This window comes from Rhinolophus sinicus, linkage group LG11, assembly GCF_036562045.2.
Source record: "Rhinolophus sinicus isolate RSC01 linkage group LG11, ASM3656204v1, whole genome shotgun sequence".
Lineage (NCBI taxonomy): Eukaryota > Metazoa > Chordata > Mammalia > Chiroptera > Rhinolophidae > Rhinolophus > Rhinolophus sinicus.
This window is the reverse complement of record NC_133760.1, coordinates 19,794,268-19,812,429: the sequence shown is the minus strand read 5'-3', so window position 1 is coordinate 19,812,429 and position 18,162 is coordinate 19,794,268. Positions and strand designations below refer to the sequence as shown.

The window sequence follows — 18,162 nt, the reverse complement described above, 5'->3', positions numbered from 1 at the left end:
GTGAGCAAAATAATAGCTACTTTTAGTCCTTTTATTACCATTCAAGACAGGGCTCAATGTCCACTCCTGGGAAGCTGTCACAGGCTTGGAGGGTGTGGGTGGGAATCTGTTCTCAGCATCCTCAGGGCTGCTCACCTCTCTCTCTGTATATCCGCCTGAATAGGAGCCTATGTTTTTGCCTCTGCCTCCCTGTCAGAGTGACATTGCCTTCATTTCCACATCCCCCTAAGGTATAGTGGGCGCTCTGTAAAATGTGTGGAATGAGTGTGTGAGTGAATGAATTAGTGAGTGAATGAATCAACTGTCCGACATGAGGGGTTTTGAGCCCAGCCTGAGGGTCCCCAAAGGACCCCAAGTTCATAGTCTTTCTGGCTACTGGCTCCTCCTAGCCCAAGGAAGTGGGAAAGTGGGGAGCGCTGGTCTCCAGGGTAGCAGAGGAGAGAGGGAGGGGTATGCTTTGACCCTGTCCAATTGGCTCCCCCAGGGCCTGTCCCAGGTCCTGATTGGGTAGGTAATAGCAGCTGCCATTCACTGAGGCCCTATTGGGTGACAGCCCTGTCCCAAACACTGTCCCATTTAATTCTCACCGGCCACTAGGAAGGAAGCGCTATCATCCCCTTTTACAGATGGGGAAACCGAAGCCAGGAGCAGTCAAGTCACTTGCCCAAGCTCTTGCTGGTAGGATGAATTCAAACCAAGATGTTGGTTCTAGAGTCTACATGTCCAGCCACAGCCTCTGAAAGAGTGATAACTGCTGCCAAGATTCTCAGGGACTGTCATAAAAAGTTAGTGTGAAGACACGGTGGGTCTACAGTCACTGCCCATGCTGCTCAGTGTGCCAAAGGCTGCCCAGTGCGGTCTCCTGCCTGCCATCGCAGTGGGCTACCTGGGCAGGTGTTGGCCTGAGCCCCTGACCCAGGGCCCCCGCCCTGTGAGGTGGGGATCACCCAGAGGCTCAGGGCAACATTGGACCCTCCTGACCTTCCTGCTGGCCCCTGGAGGCCCCTGGCGAGGGCTGTCAGGGGTCATTGGCAGCCACTCTGTCTGGGGGCCCCCGGGGGCTGTGCCCTCCCCAGCCCTGCTCCCTCACCCAGCCCTGACCTGGACGGTGATTTATGGGGTGGCAGCAAAAGGCCACTGGCTGTGGGGCCCAGGGACAGGGGTCAGGACAGCCAGGAGGCGCCAAGGATGAAGGTGGTGGCCTGCCCTGTGACCCAGGTGGCTGGGGGACTTGGGGGAGGGGCAGCAGCCCCAGCATGGCCTCCCTTGGGTGAGATGAGGCCTTGATTCCTGCCATCTGTCTCTTGCAGCCTGGGAGGTGGGGGTGCCCCCCCATTAGCTCAAATGGCTAAGCTGAGGCTGGGGAGACAGATGGTGGTGGGCCTGAGAGGTAGAGGGTGGACTTTGTTCAGAGGCACTTGCAGGGGGGAGAACACACACTATCTCTCTCTCTCTCTCTCACACACACACACACACACACACACACACACACCAAGTGCCACTCTGAGGCACTTTGTAATTCTGGGCCTGTGTCAGTTGGGGAGGGGGCGCATCTGATACCTGGTGTAGACTCTCCAACCACAAGCCCAGACACATGTGCATATACACATGCGTGCGCAGAGATACACACACACATACACACACAGATATCCACAGACATGCAGGCATCCACTAGACAGTCGTACACACAGCTATACATGGACACGTGTACAGAGACGCTTACACCCATATACACACGTGCATATGCAGACTCCTGCACATGCCAAGATGCACACACACACACTCGCTTACCCGCAGATACCGGTATCTCTGCCCTTCAAGTGTCTCCAGCCCACTGAGGCTAGAGCCCTTCCTCTGGGCTTCAGAGCTGATTCTCTCCTCCTGGACAGTTGGCTCCCACTCCGCCCTCTCTCTCCCCCTGCAAAATCTGTTCCCAGAAAACCAGCCTCTCTCCCCATCCTGCCTCTTCGCTTTGCCATATTTATCTGTTAATTCTTTATTCTCTGTCTTGCTCCTTAGAATGTAAACCCACAGGAAATGGACTTCCCCCATCTTGTTCATCAGCATGTCCTCGACTCCTGACACAGGAAATGTTTGTTGAATAAGAGAATGAATGAGTGAGGAATTGAATGCATAGATGATTTGGGGCAAATCTGGGCTGGAGAGGCACCCGAGGCCCTTAGGGTTTAGTTAAACCTCTGCTGGGCTGTGGTCTGGAATAAAATCCCAACTCCTGCTGATGGATGGCTTAAAGGCCTCGCGTGCTCCGGACCCCGCAGCTCTCTCCAGCTGCATCCCCACCTTCCACATGGAGCCACTCTGACTGCCTTGTAGGTCCTCAAACACACAGATCTCGTTCCTCGGGGCCTTCGCTCGTGCTGTTCTGGCAGCCTGGCGCTCTCTTCTACCAGCTATATGCAGGATTTAGTCCCTCCTTTGTTTCAGGCCTCAGCTCAAACATCACCTCCCAGAGAGGCCACTGCTGCCCACCCCTCCTTAAAACAGCCATTCTGCGTCCTGTCCACTGGCTTTGTTTCCCTATGGCAGTCTTTGGTTACTGTTTACCTCCTGGCTCCCCATCTCAGCATCAGCCCTGTGCAGGCAGGAATTTTATCATATTCCCTGCTGTTTCCCCAGCACCTGGAAGAGTACAGGGTGCTTAGTAGGTGATGGATAAAGCGTTTGTTGAATGACCGCACAAAGGGTGGTGTGGTCGGCTCGTAGACCAGGTCAGAGCAGAGGTGTGTTGGGAAGTAGGAGGTTGAACCCAACTGCAGAGATAAACTGAGGCTGGCGGTGCGTAGCATTGGATGTCAAGGGGCCGTCCAGGAGGTTTTGGTTAGGAGAGGGGTATAACATATCTGTTCTTCCAGATTTCCTACCTGCCTTGAACCCAGATGGTACCCAGGAGGAGTCCTAGTCAGGCAACCCATTGGGTGGGGACCCTCACCGCACTCTGTCCAGTTCCTGGGCAAGCCACCCTGACAGCCCCCTAAATTAGTGCCCTGGGGCTCCCATAACACATTATTACAAACTCAGTGGTTTAAAACAACAGAAATGTATTATCTCTCAGTTCTGGTGGCCAGAAGTCCAAAATTAAGGGTTGTCGGCAGAGCCTGCGAACCCCCGCCCCCTCTCTCTCCGCTGTACAGGAGGACCCTTCCTGCCTCTTCTAGCTCCCAGTGGTTCCAAGGCTGCATCAGTCCTGCAGTCTCTGCCTCTGCCCTCACATGGCCTTTTCCCTGTGTCTGTGTCTCTCTATGTCCTTTCCTCTTCTTATAAGGACCCCCTGTCATTGGATTTAGGGTTCACACTCAATTCAGGATGATAGCTTGAGATCCTTAACTAATTACATTGTTACAGTACTGGCTGGCAAAGACCCTATTTCCAAATAAGGTCCCATTCAGAGGTTCCAGGTGGATGTGAAATGGGGGCGGGGGGAGGATGCTATCCCACCCCGTGTAACCCATGCTCAGGATGCCGCTGCCTGCTACATGTGGGCCCTTGGCACCGCCACCCTGCCCACTGAGAAACTCTGACACCTCCACAGGCGGTTTCCTATTTGAGGGAAGGGGGTACAGTTTCTGTCTCTGGGGGCCAAGGACAGGTCTCCTGGTATGGTCCCCAGCAGGTTGGCCACCTTGAATGAACTCTCAGGTAAACAATGGCTTGATATTACCTGTCCCTCCTCCACCATGAGAAAGCTGCAGCTAAAGCCTGGAAATCGCAGGTCCCTTTGTCCCCAACAAAGATGGTCCGAGAAGTCATGACCAGACTGCTGGTGGCCCCTGAAGTGCAGTGCACGGCCACAAGCGTGACCTTGGGCTCTCAGCTACAAATTCCAGTGCTGATTCCAGCTGTGTGACTTGGGGCGAGGTTTTTCAACTCTGTGCTGCTCCCCCATCTGTAAAATAAAGATAGTGGTAATACTTTCCTTTTAGCATTCTTAAGGGGATGGAGGGAGGACATGGATGTAAAGTGCTTAGCTCCGGGACTGGCCCGTGGTAACCTTTATATAAATGTTAGATATAATATATTACGGGCAAAATCTTAAGTATTATTACAAAAAGTACAAACCTAGAGACAAACGTCCAGGTCAGGTGTGGCACCTGTTTATAATCTACCTGGGAAGAAGAGGCACTGCACATAGGTCTCCCAGGAGTGGTTGGGAAAATACGAGCCCTAGTACTTGGAAGACAGTGGGGAAAGTGTCAGGCTGTGTGACTTTGCCCAGGTTCCCTGACCTCTCTGAGCTGCAGCTTCCTCCTCTGCTGAGGGGGTGATGGTGCCCACTTATAGCACCTTGCAGCAGCCAGAAATAACATTTGCAGAAGGCCCAGCGCGCCTACAATGAAATGAGGCCTTCCAGGGTGGCAGCTGGGTTCTGGGGGCACAGAGGGACTGTTGAAGCACCCAGAATGGCACATCTCTGGAGCTGGCCAGGCTTCCTCTGGGATAGCCAGAGCCTCGAGTTCCATCCGGGAGACCACAGAGGTGGCAGGAAGGATGCTTGATGCCTTTTCCAGCTCAGCTCCTGGTCCAGCTGGATCCCCGATGTGTGTGATGCAGAGGCCATTCGTTTTCACAGCTGCCCAGTCTGGTTTATTTGAAGAGAGGAACTGAATAGCCAGAAAACCTGGGGAGGGCGGGGGAGAGGAGGGTGTTCTATTTCCTGGGTTATGGCCCAGAGAGCAAAGGTCGTGGCTTGCAGTGCCCTGATCCCCCATGTTCCCCAGGCCTCTGCAGGCTGGGGGGGGTGGGTGTGAATCCTTCAGCCCCTACCTGCACATGCGCACACACATACACACGCATACACACATGCTACAGCTGGGGCTCTGTATTGATAGAAAAGCTGCCTCCTCTGGAACTAGCCCTGACCTCGGGCCTGACCTCTTGTCCAGCACTGAGCTGAGGACGCCCCCACCCTTCCTCCAGCCCCAACCTCCATGTGGGTGTCGAGACCCACATTTCAGATGCAGAAATGGAGGCTGAGAGGTTCAGTGGACTCCCAGGGTCCTGCCTGCACCCCTCCTCTGTGCTTTCTTTCTCTCTGCGACCTTGTCTCTGAGGCCCAGCTGTGCCTCCTGCTTCCCAGCAGTTAGTCTTGGCCTCCAGTGATCTTGAGGCCGCTTTAATTCCTCGGGCTTCCCCTGCACGCTTGCTGGGAGGTGGTTGCTGTCTTTTCTGCACGTCTCGCTCTTGATCTTCTCAGCCTTTATCTTCCAGCCTGAATTGCTGGCAGTGCCCCATGGGGCCCCTTGTTCTGAGTTGTCTGGCACTGGGCATGGGGTGCCATGTCCGCAGACAGCCCCCCACTGCCCCCTCGGCTCCCCAGAGGGGCTCCTGCTGTCTCTTTCCTCCCAAGAGCACCTGCCACAGGGGTAATTAGGGGCTCAGCACCAGGTGTGGCCAGCCCTGCTGCTGGCACGGCAGAGAGGTGAGCGTGCTACCTGCTCCATCAGCTGCCAGCTCTGCACACGGAGTGGGGAATGTGAGCATGGAGGGGGGAGACAGAGGACCCTGCGTGCCAGTGGCCGCCTCGCATGGCCCCTCACAGGTGCAGGCCCAGATTCTGTTGAGCTAAGCTTTGCGTGGCGGGCTGCTGGCAGCGAGTTGCTGAGCCTTCCAAAGGTAGCAGCCATCTGCACTGTGATAAAAAGCCCCAAGGATGATAAATAGACAAGTCGCACTTTTATTGGATTGCAGTTCGGGAGCAGCCACTTTGGGTTTGGCACTGTGTTAACGACAGATTTCTGCTTCTCTTGCAAGGCCTGGCCTCTCGGGGAGAGCGCCAGCAGCGGCCCTCTCCTGGCAGGAGGGAGAGTTCTCCTTACCACCTGGCCGGGGCGCTGGCCTGCTCCCATTCACTCCCACCCATGCCATCCCTGAGGAGTTTCTGCTGGGGGCCCATCTCACAGCCACCTGGGGTCTGGTCGATGGGAGCATATCCCAGGTCTGACACCTAATGGCTGTGAGTCTCGGGCAGGCCACCTAGCTTCTATGCTGCGGCTGCCCCATCTGTGAAAGGGGCAGATAATGGCATTTGCCACCCAGGCTGAGGAGGTTCTGTGAGTACACAGCATTTGGAACCATGCCTGGCGTACATACGGTGAGCGTTATGTAAATATTAGCTGCTGGTATCCGCGCCACCATCGTCATCATTATTGCTAGTGTTATTGCTTCCAGAGAGCACCCCACCAGGCAGGGAGCTGTGTGGGGTCAGAATGGGGAAGAGGGGCCCCGGGGCTCCATTCCTGGGAGGACCTGGGCTCTCCTGGGACGTCAAGACCCCTGTTTATCCTTTCACTCATTGGGTGAAGGTGGGAGCTCTGGAGCCAGCCAGCCTGGCTTTGCCCTGATCAGCTGTGAGACCCCGAGCAGTGGCTGCAGCGTTCTGTTCCTCAGTTTCCCCAGCTGTCAAGTGGGGCTAATAATAGAACTTACCTCACTGCATTGTTGAAAGGCTTAAATGAGATGATCCACTTTAAGCTCCTGGACCCATGCCTGGCGCCTAGTAGGCATAAATAATCATTGGCTCATGGTGGTGTTAGTGGTTCCTCATTTGAACACTGAGGTGACAAGTCCCCAGAAAGGGAGTCGGGCAGGAGTGCAAAGAGCAGAAGGGGTGGCCGGTCAGGGCTGGGGCCTCTGTAGGCATCTCATGGTCGGTTCTAAGCATATGTAGTAGTGGGACCTACTGCGCGCCCAGCCCGAGAAATGTGTGAACAAGGAAGGAAGGAAGGCACAACACATCACAGGAGGCAGTGGCCCGTCTCTGTCCTGCTCAGCTGCCTATGCACCGTTGTACAAGTTAGCTCATCTCTATGAGCCTCGGTTTCCTCATCTGTGCCCCCCTAAGAACCCCCCCAAGCTTGGCCTCTGCTGGCCCCACATGACCTTATTTTCTCTTTGCTGACACATGGCTTCTTTGGTTGTCCCCTCTTCCTCCTTCCTCCTCTCCCTCCCGCCTCCTTGCAGACCCTTCCAGCCTGTTCCTCTTCACCCCTCCTCGCTCCCAGTGGGCTGCCTGTACTCCGTTCCTACCACTGGGCCTTTCTATTTTTCACCAGCTCCCCAGGCACAGACCCTGCGTGGGCCTCCCACCCGGGGCCTCCAAGCCAGGCTCGCATTGCCTGCTCTGTCTCCTGGACATTGGTGGAAGACACCGGTGGGAGTGTACAGCCCCCTCCTCTCCCTTCGTGGCCTGGTACCCTAGGAGAGTCCCTATTCCCCTCTCAAGGATTCTTCCTTCAACCACCATCTGCTCCGGCCATACCAGGGTTCCAATGGCCCTGATGGGAGAACAGAGGACAAGAGAAAGCACTAGAAGGAGGCCCACATGAGCATGTGGGCACCAAGAGCTTGGGCTCAGAAGTTCAGGGTTCAAATCCCAGCCTCACCATTTAACGCTGGGCAAGTGACCTCTCCAAACCTTGGCTTTCTCATCTGGAAAATGGGGCTGCTAAAAGAACCAGCCACGCAGGCATGCTGTGAGAACTCAAGACAGCAAGTGGAGGGGCTCAGAGCACACCAGCTTCACCGTCGTTGGCCAGGCGCTTACCATTTCACTTTCACAGTAAACCCGTGTGGATGGACCCGTGTGGGTCCATCTTCCCTCTTCCCAGGTGAGGCTTTGCAGGGCTCTGAGCTTCTTTAGCGTGATGTAAGTATCAAGGGGCAGAGACGGAATTGAAAACCCATCTCCCCCCAGGTAACAAAAAGCTTGAGAAATGCATGGAAGAAATAAGACAGGATTTTAGGTGTGAGGTGCCTTCTTGGGCACAGCTTTGAGGCCATCTGTATCCAGCTAGTACCCAGCCTTGTCGGCAAAGGTCCAGAGAAGTTAAGCAAGTGGCTTGGCATCACACAACTCTCACTGCCAGGCCAACATGCTCTGTCCTGGTGAGGGGGACTCAGAGAACAGCTTCAGATTCCTTGGGGCTGGCTCTGTCTCAGTATTGGGGACGTGCGTGTAGATCTTACCGGCAGAGGGAGAAGCACAGCTGGCAGGGAAGAGCAAGGCAGCCTGGTGGCTGGCAAGGGCTGACTGAAGCCTGGCTCTCCTTCTGCAGCCAGCTCTGGGCTCCTTCACTCGTCCCTCGCCCATCACCTGCTTTGGGAAAAGGTGTACAGATATCAAGGGCCAGATAAGAATGATCCAAGACCGAGCGTCTCAGCCTTATTGTGCATTACACCTGGGCCCAGCCTCAGGGATCCTGCAGCAGGCTTTCAGATCGTTCCACAAGCTCTCCAGATGATTCTAATGTGCACCCAGGGTGGAGAACCCCTGGTCCCCAGGAGCCTGTGCTCTTTAAATAACTGTCAGATATTGAATGGTGGCATTTCAAAAGCACAGATAAGCCAACTGCGGGGGAGGAAGGGAGGGAGCATTTATTGAGCACCTACTGTATACCCAGCAATGCTCCAGGCACCTGACACATGTGCATGTTAGCCCAGTGAAGTGGACATGAGACCCAGAGAAATGAGATGGGACCCCAAGGGGAAGATGTGCCCCTCACCGTCTGGTACCTTCTAAAAACAGTGAGGCCCAGACCTGTGGCCCATTTCCTCTCCTTCCTGCTCACTTATCTGGCACCTCTTCCTCCCTCCATCCGCTGAGTTAATGCAAACTGGCAGGGGGAGGGCTTCGGGGGCACTGCTGGCAGCTTGCCCCATGCGCCCACACCCCCTGCCCCTGCAACCCCGGGCAGGAAACCACCAACGTGCTTATGAAAGAGGCAGGCGCAGCTGCTGTTAACAGGTGAGCCCTTCCCTAGCTGTGCCTCTCCCAGGGCCTCCTGGAGAAATCTGTAATGAAGTGCAGCTGTGAACTCTGGTTTTGGGTCAGAAAGGCAATTTCTCATCTCTCCTCGCAGCAATTGAGTCGAAAATCCGGGAGCTGTTTGCCTCCCCAATGCCTCCGCCCCTCAGCCCTCGCCCGCCAGAGCAGTGCTTTGGAGGCGGGCAGCAGTACTGCTTCTGCCAGAGGCAGGTGGCCCGGGCTGGAGGGAGCAGGCTGGAAACCAAGCCCCCAGGGGCCCCATGGGGCTGGCGAGGTGGGAGCAGGGAGCAGCTGGCCGGGGTGCTCTGGGAGATCCGAAGGCTGTTTTTCCCCTCATTTTAATTGGTCTTTGTGACTCTAATGGCAGGCCCGATTCACGTAGTGGCGGCGTGCTGGCTCGGGGCTCCTGCCGCGCACCACATCTGAGGCATTCAGAAGGCGCCAGGCAGCTGTTCCCAGCCTAAGCAAGACCGACGATGTTTCTGGATGGTGCTGGGCCTGGAGGGGCCTGGAAAAACAAAGCCAGAGGTGGCTGGGAAACCTCACAGCCCTCACTGGGACAGCAGCCTGTGGCAGGGCAGTGTGGGTGGGAGTGAGGGAGAACCCTGGGTTCCAGATCAAGCCCCCAAGTCACCTTTGGCCACAGAGTCACCTGAGAAGCCAGTTTGCGTAAGGCCGAGATGACAGGAGGAATGCTTGCCAAGTATGATTGATTGGAAATGTAAGCCCAGCTGTGACTCCTCCTCTGCCTTCAGGGATCAAAGCTTATGAAACCCCATTGCCTTGTTTTCTTTCTATCCAGCAAAGATTCAGTCAGTGAATGCTGAGCGTCTTTGAGGAGGCGGCGGCAGAGTGCAGTGGTTGTGGGTGGGGGCTCTGAGGCCAGCGTGCCTGGCTGTGCATTGCTGCTGTTTGACCTTGGAGAGACGGCTTGACTTCCCTGATCCTGCCTCCTGTAAAATGTGAGAGTTGCATTTGAAGAGCCACTTGGAGAATTTGATGATGACAATAAAAATGACAATAACAATGCCCTAGAAATACAGAGTGGTGCGTCACCTCTGGCAGACAAAGGACCAGTGGCCTCCACCTTGCCACCTTGTTCACCAAGGCTCCCAGCTTGTTCCGCTAGGGACGGCAGGGTCTCAGCCCCAGGGCCTTCTCCCTCCAGCCCCTTTGTAGAGAATCTGAACTGCACCCCTGCACCCGGCTACCCTCTCCCAGGTTTCACTTTGTGGCCAGCTCTCTTGTAGGCCCCTTCGGTTTTGTAAAAATCAGGTTTATCAAGATATAACTTATATGCAATCACATTTCACCCTTTTTGAAGTGTCCTGTTTGGTGAGTTTTCACCAATGTATACACAGTGGTGAGACCACCACCACAATCAAGATATAAAATGTTTCACCCAACCCGGAAAGTGCCGTCATATCCCTTTGCCGTCATTTCCCGCCCCATGCCCCTGGCCCCTGCCACCACAGATCGGCTTTCTGTCCCTGCAGTTTTGTCTTTGCTAGAATGTCCTAGAGGTGGAAGCATTCAGTACAAAGACTTTCGTGTCTGGCCTCCTCCTCTTCGCATGCTGTTGTCGAGACCCATCCAGTTGGTGCCCGTATCTTGGGTGCCGAGTGGTGGCCAGTCAGGTGGATGTGCCACAATTGGTTTGTCCATTCACCCGTCAGTGGACATTGAGGCATTTACTTGGCGTGTTTTAATTCTTCCACAACTGTCTCGGACTGCTGTAACAAAATACCAGAGACTTAAAGCAACAGATGTTTATTTCTACCAGTTCTGGAGGCTGGAAGTACGAGGTCAGGGTGCCAGCAGATTCAGTGTCTGGTAAGGGCCTGGTTCCTGGCTCAGAGACGACCGCCTTCTCGCTGTGTCCTCATGTGACTTCTTTGTGCTCTCACAGAGGGACCATTCTCGTCTCTCCTGCTCTGCTAGGAGCACTGATCCCATCATAGGGGCCCCACCCTCAGGACCTCCTCTAACCCAAATTACCTCCCAAAGGCCTGACCTCCAAATACCATTGCATTGGGGATTAGGGTTTCAACCGGTGAATTTGGGGGGACACAAGTGTTCAGTTCACAAAGGCAACACAACACTGTTATAAAGCCTATGGCATTATTCTCTCCTCTGAACCACGACGACATGGAATGCCATCAGCCTCCTCCTCACAGGCCTTGCAACCTAAGAGCCCCTCCCTCAATGGCTGCCTCCTCCCCTTCCAGGTTCCCAGAGAGACCAGGGGGGCCATGTGCCTACAGCAAGAAGTGTCCTCGCCCCAGGAATCTGTCTCCCAGCATCAGGTCCGACCTTGGCTGGAGATGCCTCTTTGTCCCTGCTGGAGACCAGTGGCCAGCGCAAATAATTGGATTTTAATAAAACGGATGGGAGTGCGGAAGCGGTCCGCCACCCTGGCTTGCGCCGAGGCCCCGGCAATTAAACCGATTATGTCTTGAGAGTCAAGCTGTCTGACTCTGAATCCCTAATTTGGTGGTGCTCACAGGCCCTGCCAGCATGGTTGTTTATTTATTTACCCAACTTTCACAAGCTGGGACACGCTGGGGGCTGGGGCAATTATCACCCCCACCTCTCCCTCCCATTCAGAACTCGGGGAGCCTTTACAAATGCTGGCGCCAGGCCACCCCCTCCGCCGGGGTTCTGATGTAGTTGATTTGGGTCTTTGGCCTGGCCATTGGGATTTTTCAAAGGTCCTCCAAGTGACTGTGACGGGCAGCCCCTGACCTAAAAGAAACGATTTTTCTGGAAGCCCAGATTGGGTGCTACCTCCTTCCCTGGACTCACCTGGGCTATTGGGGGTGTAGGGTGTTCCCACATGAAGGCCTTTGGTCATCTCCTCCTTGTGGGCTCATGGAATCCTGGAGAAGTCTATGAGTATGGGGACCCTCAGTATGGGGACCCCATTGCCAGAGAGAAACATCTGGTGGGTGGCACTCCACGTGTTTTTTCAGGGCAGCATGTTGGTGCTTTCTCTCCCTCATTTATTTTAACAAACATTGAGTACCTCCTTTCTGCCAGGCGTTCTGTCGGTGCCGGGTGGGTAGAGACTGCTGTGTGGGGGCTGCTCGGTCCCTCCATCTGCACCCTGTGGGCACCAGTGGTCTTGGCTAGAGAAGTTGGCCTTCTCTGGGAGTGTATTTTGGCAACAGTTACCCCCCTTTTCTGTGTGCTTGGGGCTTTATGCCCCCAAGACGTATGTATTCCGACGCTGTGGGCTCACCGCTGGGTAGACTGGCCGGGGCACAGACCCAGGACGTAGGACAAGGCACAGACCTCCTGGGCATGGGTCCCCCCTCAGTTAAATGGGGGTGATGGATGAACAACTAAAAAGTTAGCCCTTCTGGTTCTCAAATTCGATGAAGGTTCTCAATTAGGGCACCGGCACAGCTGGTGGGGGGAAGCCATTTTGGGGAAATCTGCAGCAAAACTACCCAGGGGCTTGAGGACCCTGGGCAGCTTGCCCAGCCCTCTGCACCCCTTCCTTTTCCGCAACCCTTCCTCAGAGACTGTGCAGACCACTCTGTGAGCAAACACGTACGCATGAAGGCTCAGCCCTGAGTGCGCAGTACGTGTGCGCCAGGTGTTTGATAATGATGATTAATCGGGAAAGGGGAGGCTGCAAGTGGGCCTTGTGCCAGCCCTGGAATGACATGGGCTGTGGGGCTGCCTGGTGAGAGCTGGGCCCCAAGCTCAGGCGTGAGGGCGGCCCCTTCAATTAGGGTGAAGTCAGTGCGTGGGATGGTGCAGGTCCGGTCAGGTGGTGACCTTGGGGCTAAGGGTGGCGCCTGGAGCCCTCGCTGCTGAGGGCTGGGGTTAGCTTGTGTCCCTCACCCCCAGGAGGCAGCCCCCCAAGGCAGGGCTCACAGGGGCCTGTGCCTGGCCTGGGGTCCAGAGCCTGCGAGATGAAGAAAGGGGTAGCTCTTGCCTTTAACAGGAGTGACCCAGCCTAGTCCGTTTCCCTCTCCATGCCTCACTTCTTCGTCTGCAAAATGAAATTGCACCTCACCCCAATCTGGGAAGACCCCCACGGCTGCACGTCTGACTGAGGAAAGCCCCAGGGCCGGCCGCACCTACTTGGTGCCCCTCTCCGAGGCCCTCTTGCCCCTCAGAGCCTCTTCATAGCTGCCTCAGTCGCTCCAGGTCCCTCGTCCTGAGCCTGGAAGCCCTCATGTCACCTAGTGCCTGCCCCCCATCCCGGGCTGAAGTGCCCTTCCCACCCAGAGCCCAGTGCATGCACGCAGAGCCCTGTGGGTAAGGCCCTGCTTCATGTGCCTTACAAACGTGTATGAACTCACGTGATCCTCACCGTAACCCTTCTGGGAGCTGCTCGAACTGTCCCCTTTTCCAGATGAGGAAACTGAGGCCCAGGGAGGCTTATGACTTGTCTGGGGATACACGGTTGTTAAGTAACAGAGCTGGGATTTGAACCTCGGCTCGCCCTGGCCTGGTCCAGAGGAGGCTGGCATCTCATTGAGATAGCACAGTCCCAGGTGGGAAGAGGGTGACCAAAGGGCAGGACAGTATTTTGGGAGCTGCTTGTGCCAGATCTGTGGTGTATAGAGAGTGCGGTTCAAAGGGAATTTGCCGTCAGCCTTCTCTTTGTCTGTTTTTGGGGACTGATGGAGCTGGGGCACCAGGACTGGGTGAGGTGGAGTCCGGGAGAGAGGGCTTTCCAGGAGGGAGGGACTGCGAGAGGAAAGGCTGGAGGTAGGACTAACTGATGGCGCTTGTTCTGGAGCAGTGCCTCCCAGCTTATGCTCTCGAATCTCCAAACTTGTGCCTCCAGCAGCACACAGCCCACCATTTCAGCCTACTGCACAAAGTGAAGGTCGGTGTGGTGGAGACCAGGACCCATGGCGAATCCCCAAGGACCTTGAGGACAGGCAGGAGATGGCTGTTTGTCTGCGTTGTTGTATGTGTGTGTGAAAAGACTCCAGGCGGCTAAGTGGTATGTAACGATGAACCTGGCATCTCAGGTAGGGAAAATTGCAGTGGGGTGAGCGCCTACTAGGAGGCTGTTTTAGGAGCCCAGGCCCTGGGGGGAGAGAGCTGTTCCTTCCCCCGGGGAGACCATGGAGCAAGCTGTGCTTGCCAAAGACACCACTCCACCATTCACCACGTGAGGACAGAAACAGGCCTTTCTCTGCTAAACCACAATGAACCACTTCCGGGGAGGTGGTGCCCAAAGAAGCTGACTGGCCAGGGGTGTCTGCAGCTTCCTCTCCAGAAGACTTTGCCAGTTGGGCTCCAAGACGTCTTCTGATAAATGAGCCTCAGAAGTCTGTGTCCTAGGCTGTCCGCCAGCCCAGGAGGACTGAGGTGGTGAGCCTGTGGGCTCTTGCCTCCCCTGCTTTTCTCTGACCCCAAAAGAAAGGGCAGCTGGGGTTGCCCTGGGCCACTTGGACTGTGTAGCCAACAGCCAGATAGGGACGGGGAGAGGAGAAGGAGAGAGGCCCTGTCAGGCTAATCGGGAAAAGGTCAGGACCCCAGGGCAGGGCAAGGGGTGGGAGGAGGAGCCAGGAGATTGTGCATCTCCGTTGGGAAGCCAGGAAGCTGGGGGGCGGGCGGCCTCCCCTGAGAGGCCTGGGCCGCAGCTGCTGGCCTGGCCACAAATCCCAGGAATGTAGCTGCCACAGTGGAGAGGCTGCCTTTGACCTGGACAAGGATACAGGTCATCTCGGGTTTCTCTCCTGTCCGTTACAGGGTCAGCACAGCAGACCTTTTGTCTCCCTCACGGCGGTGAAACGTGTCATTGCCCCAGAAGCTGGCAGTTGCTACACTCTTGGCATGTGGGGAGCAAGATGGCATGTGGGCTCCTTCTTAGGACCCCAGGTCGCCTGCATGTGGGCTTCCCTACCGTCTGCAGCGAGCAGGCCAGCCAGGTCCTTAAGCCCCAGGAATGAGGCTAGGTGATTCTGCTCCACCCCCAGGCAGATCGGGGGCTGAGGGAGCTGCCAGGAGCCCATGAGCCCAGAGAACGTGATCCGAGGCTTGGTGCTGCGCCTTGGTTTCCCAAGAACAACACTAATAGCAACTCAAGTTTATGAAGAACTCATTGCACAGTGGGCCCTGATATAAGCCCTTTCTAGACGTTGCCCCATTCCTCCCATAAGCGAAGGCAGTACTCTTGACCCCATTGTACAGATGAGGAGACTGAGGTCTCACTCTCTGCCTTCTCTCTGGGAGCATGGTGGTACCCAGGGTTGCCTGTGTCATTTTTAGACTTTTGTGGTCAGGCCCTGAGAGACTCTGGAAACTTCCATTTTGGGGCTGTATGTGACACCATGGCTGTCTTCTGCTGGCTTGGTATTTTCTGACGGTACCTGTACTCATTTACCCTGGAAGTGTGGCATTGGGGCCAAGTGAGGGGGCAGAGAGAATATATCCAGGGTGACAATCCTTCCCACCCCAAACATGCCCCTGGTGTTCTCCTGTGTCCTGTCTAGACTTGCACCCAGGAACAAGTGGGATCATTTACCCCTTTGCATGATTTTAAGAGTTTGTGTCCTTCCTGGGAGGTTGTATTTCCAGTCTGTGCTCTTGGAGTGGGAGGGAAGACTATCCTAGGAAAGGGATATGAAACTAGGAAGGCAGGATTTGGGGAGCAGCCGGCCTTCTCTAGCAGAGCCATCACCAGCCTATACAGGTCCTCTGTGCAAATTAGAAGGTGCCTCTTCCTCCAGGCAGATCTAATCCATACCCAGGTGTGTGTTGATGAGCAGATTGAGGGCTAGGTTTCAACTCCCATTTACCGTTTCATCCAGCAGCTCTTGTGCAGTGAACGACCTAGACAACTGTACTTGGCAGCCCTGCTTCCAGGGCTCCTGTTGGCTCCCATCGCCACTACCCTCTGTTGGCTGCTAGGGGCTCAGAGCACAAACCCAACACCACCCAGCTGTCCTTTCACCCTGGGGAGACTAGGGTGTCCATCTCCACTGCCCTGTTTGATGTGGTTTGGTCATGTGCTTAGTGGGGCTTGGCTAGGATCTGTTAACCCATGCCAAGGGGAGGTTTAAAGGTGGAGGACTCTAAGAGGTCATTTAGCCCAGTGTGTATAAATAAGAAAACTGAGGCCCTGCAAGTTAGTGTGGCCTTGGGCAAATCATTGTTAAGATTTTGTTTCTCTTCTCCAGCTCCTTTCTCCTTTGTCTTGAGACCTTGCTATGTGCAGGGCTGAACAAGCATTCATCTCCTCCTTTATAGCTGAGGGCACTGAAGCCGAGCTCACACAGTGAGTTAACAGTCCAGTTGCATTTGAGTCTACACTCCTGTGTCCCACTTCAGGCTTAGCTCTCTCTCTCTGCTCCCAGCAGCTTCTCAGAGAGTTCCCACCAGCAGCAGACCCCACAGTGTCCTGGGATCAGCTCTCTTCCTGTGAGATGAAGAAGAGGGGTCCCACAGGGCACACCTTCACCCAGTTCCTGGCCTTACGGCTAGCTTTCCTCATGCTTGCTCTGCACAGGATAATCAAGACACCCCTCTTGCCATCAGCAAGATGAGGGTGGAGGGGTGCTGCTGGCACTGCTGGGAATTCTGCCCAACCTGGAAGGGGAAACAGGCTGTACACTGCCTGCCTCCCAGCCCATATGCCTGGATCAGATAAAATATTCCCCTACAGCCTCTCTAGCCTGAAATTCCAAGTGTGTTCAAGGTCAAGGGGGCTGGCCGGGAGAGGCCATGTGTCCCTAATCCTTGCAGCAGCTGTTCTCAGCTCCAGCTGCACATTGGGACCACCTGTATTCTAGAAATACTGATGCTTGGGCCCCATCGCCAGAGATTCTGATATGACTGGTTGTGGCTAGAGCCCCAGCCTAGGATTTTTAAAAGTCCCCAGGTGATTGGCATGCCCCGCAGAGATGAGAACCACCCTCACACAGAGAACCCATGCCCATGGGAGGGACATCTGACTATTTGGATGTGGAGTTGTTTGCTCATCTGCTGGACAGTGGGTGGGGGGAGTCTTGATAAAATGCTGTGTAGTTAATATAAAGTCCAGCACTTAGTTTTGAAAAGCACACTGACAGAGGATGAGGATCTTGGTAGGCGGTGAATGAGTCCTTGGCTGCCCCAAGCCTGGCAGTAGCCAGCAGTGACCTCTCCAGAAACATTAAGAGATGGGAGGGAGGGAGGCAGGCAAAGGTGAGCGCACACACACGTGCAACAGTCATGGACCTGCGGGCCTGGACTCTAATAAGGATGTTAACAAACCCAGGACCATTCCAGAACCCTGGACGGATGGAGAATGAGCTAAGGAAACCAAGGGTGAGGTGGGGATGGGGTGAGAGTCTGCGGGAGCAGAGCAGACTTGGGACTGTGAAAATGGGCTCCAAGTTATCTGAGGTCTGATGACACATGGGGAGGGGCTTGGCCCAGGAAGTAGAAGTAGGGAGATTTCAGCTCAACTCAAGGAGGCTGGTCTATCCAGACAGTCCCAGCCCAATGCCAGCCTCCAGAGTGGGAGGGAAAGCCAGCAAGTCAGTGGGAGCATGCTTGTGGCAAGTGGTGACCTAGGCTCCCTTACAATAGTGTTTCCAGCCATCTCTGCCTGTGCCTGGGACTGGCTTCGCCTAGGTTCCTCCACCTGGGCAGTGCTGACACTTAGGGCTGGCTGATCCCTTGTGCTGGGGTCGTCCTGTGCATTGCAGTGTTGCAGGTCATCCTGGCCTCTGAGACTCACTAGAGGACAGTAGCACCCACCCCTCCCCCATTGGGACAACCAAAAATATCTGCAGACTTTGCCCAGTCTTTTCAGGGGGACAGAACCATCCCCTGCCCCACTGATAACCACTGACTCGGAACAATGGCCCTCTCTACTCGGGCTGAACAGAGGAATCCCCTGGGCACTTTAGAAAATACTGATGCTGCCTGGGTCTGTGCCCAGAGGTGTGATGTCATTGCTCTGGGTACAGCCCAGACAACCTGGGGGGGGGGGCGTTAAACAGCCCCAGGTGGTTCTAATATGCAGCAACATTTGAGGCCCCCCCAAGACTATTTCTCAAACTCGAAACATCATAAGAATCACCTGGGTGGTGGCTCCGAATAACGCCCCCGATTTAATTAGAATCACCTGGAATTCTCAGACTATGGCAAGTGTGGGAAAGGCTGCCCCGGTTTCTATAAGCTCCTTGCAGTGTGAGGCTCCAGGATTCTGAGCTGAGCGGCCCAGCTAGCCAGCCAGGCTGGGACCTCAAGTACCTCCCGCTGGGTTTCCTCCCCATCCGCCCTCCCTCCCTGCTCTCTTCTTCCATCCCCGGGGCTGGGCCTCTGCTCACCTCCCCCACCTTCTCCTCCCCTGTGACTTTATCCCAGCCCCTCGGCCTTCCGCCAGCTCCAGTGAGCCTGCCAGCAGGCTGGCCCCT

At 55.3% G+C, this 18,162-nt stretch overlaps 1 protein-coding gene across 5 annotated transcripts in view; it reads left to right on the top strand.

Annotated features, from left to right (window-relative positions):
- GSE1 (Gse1 coiled-coil protein) overlaps positions 1-18,162 on the top strand; it is a 419,721-nt gene that overhangs the window by 214,202 nt on the left and 187,357 nt on the right. The window lies entirely within an intron of this gene.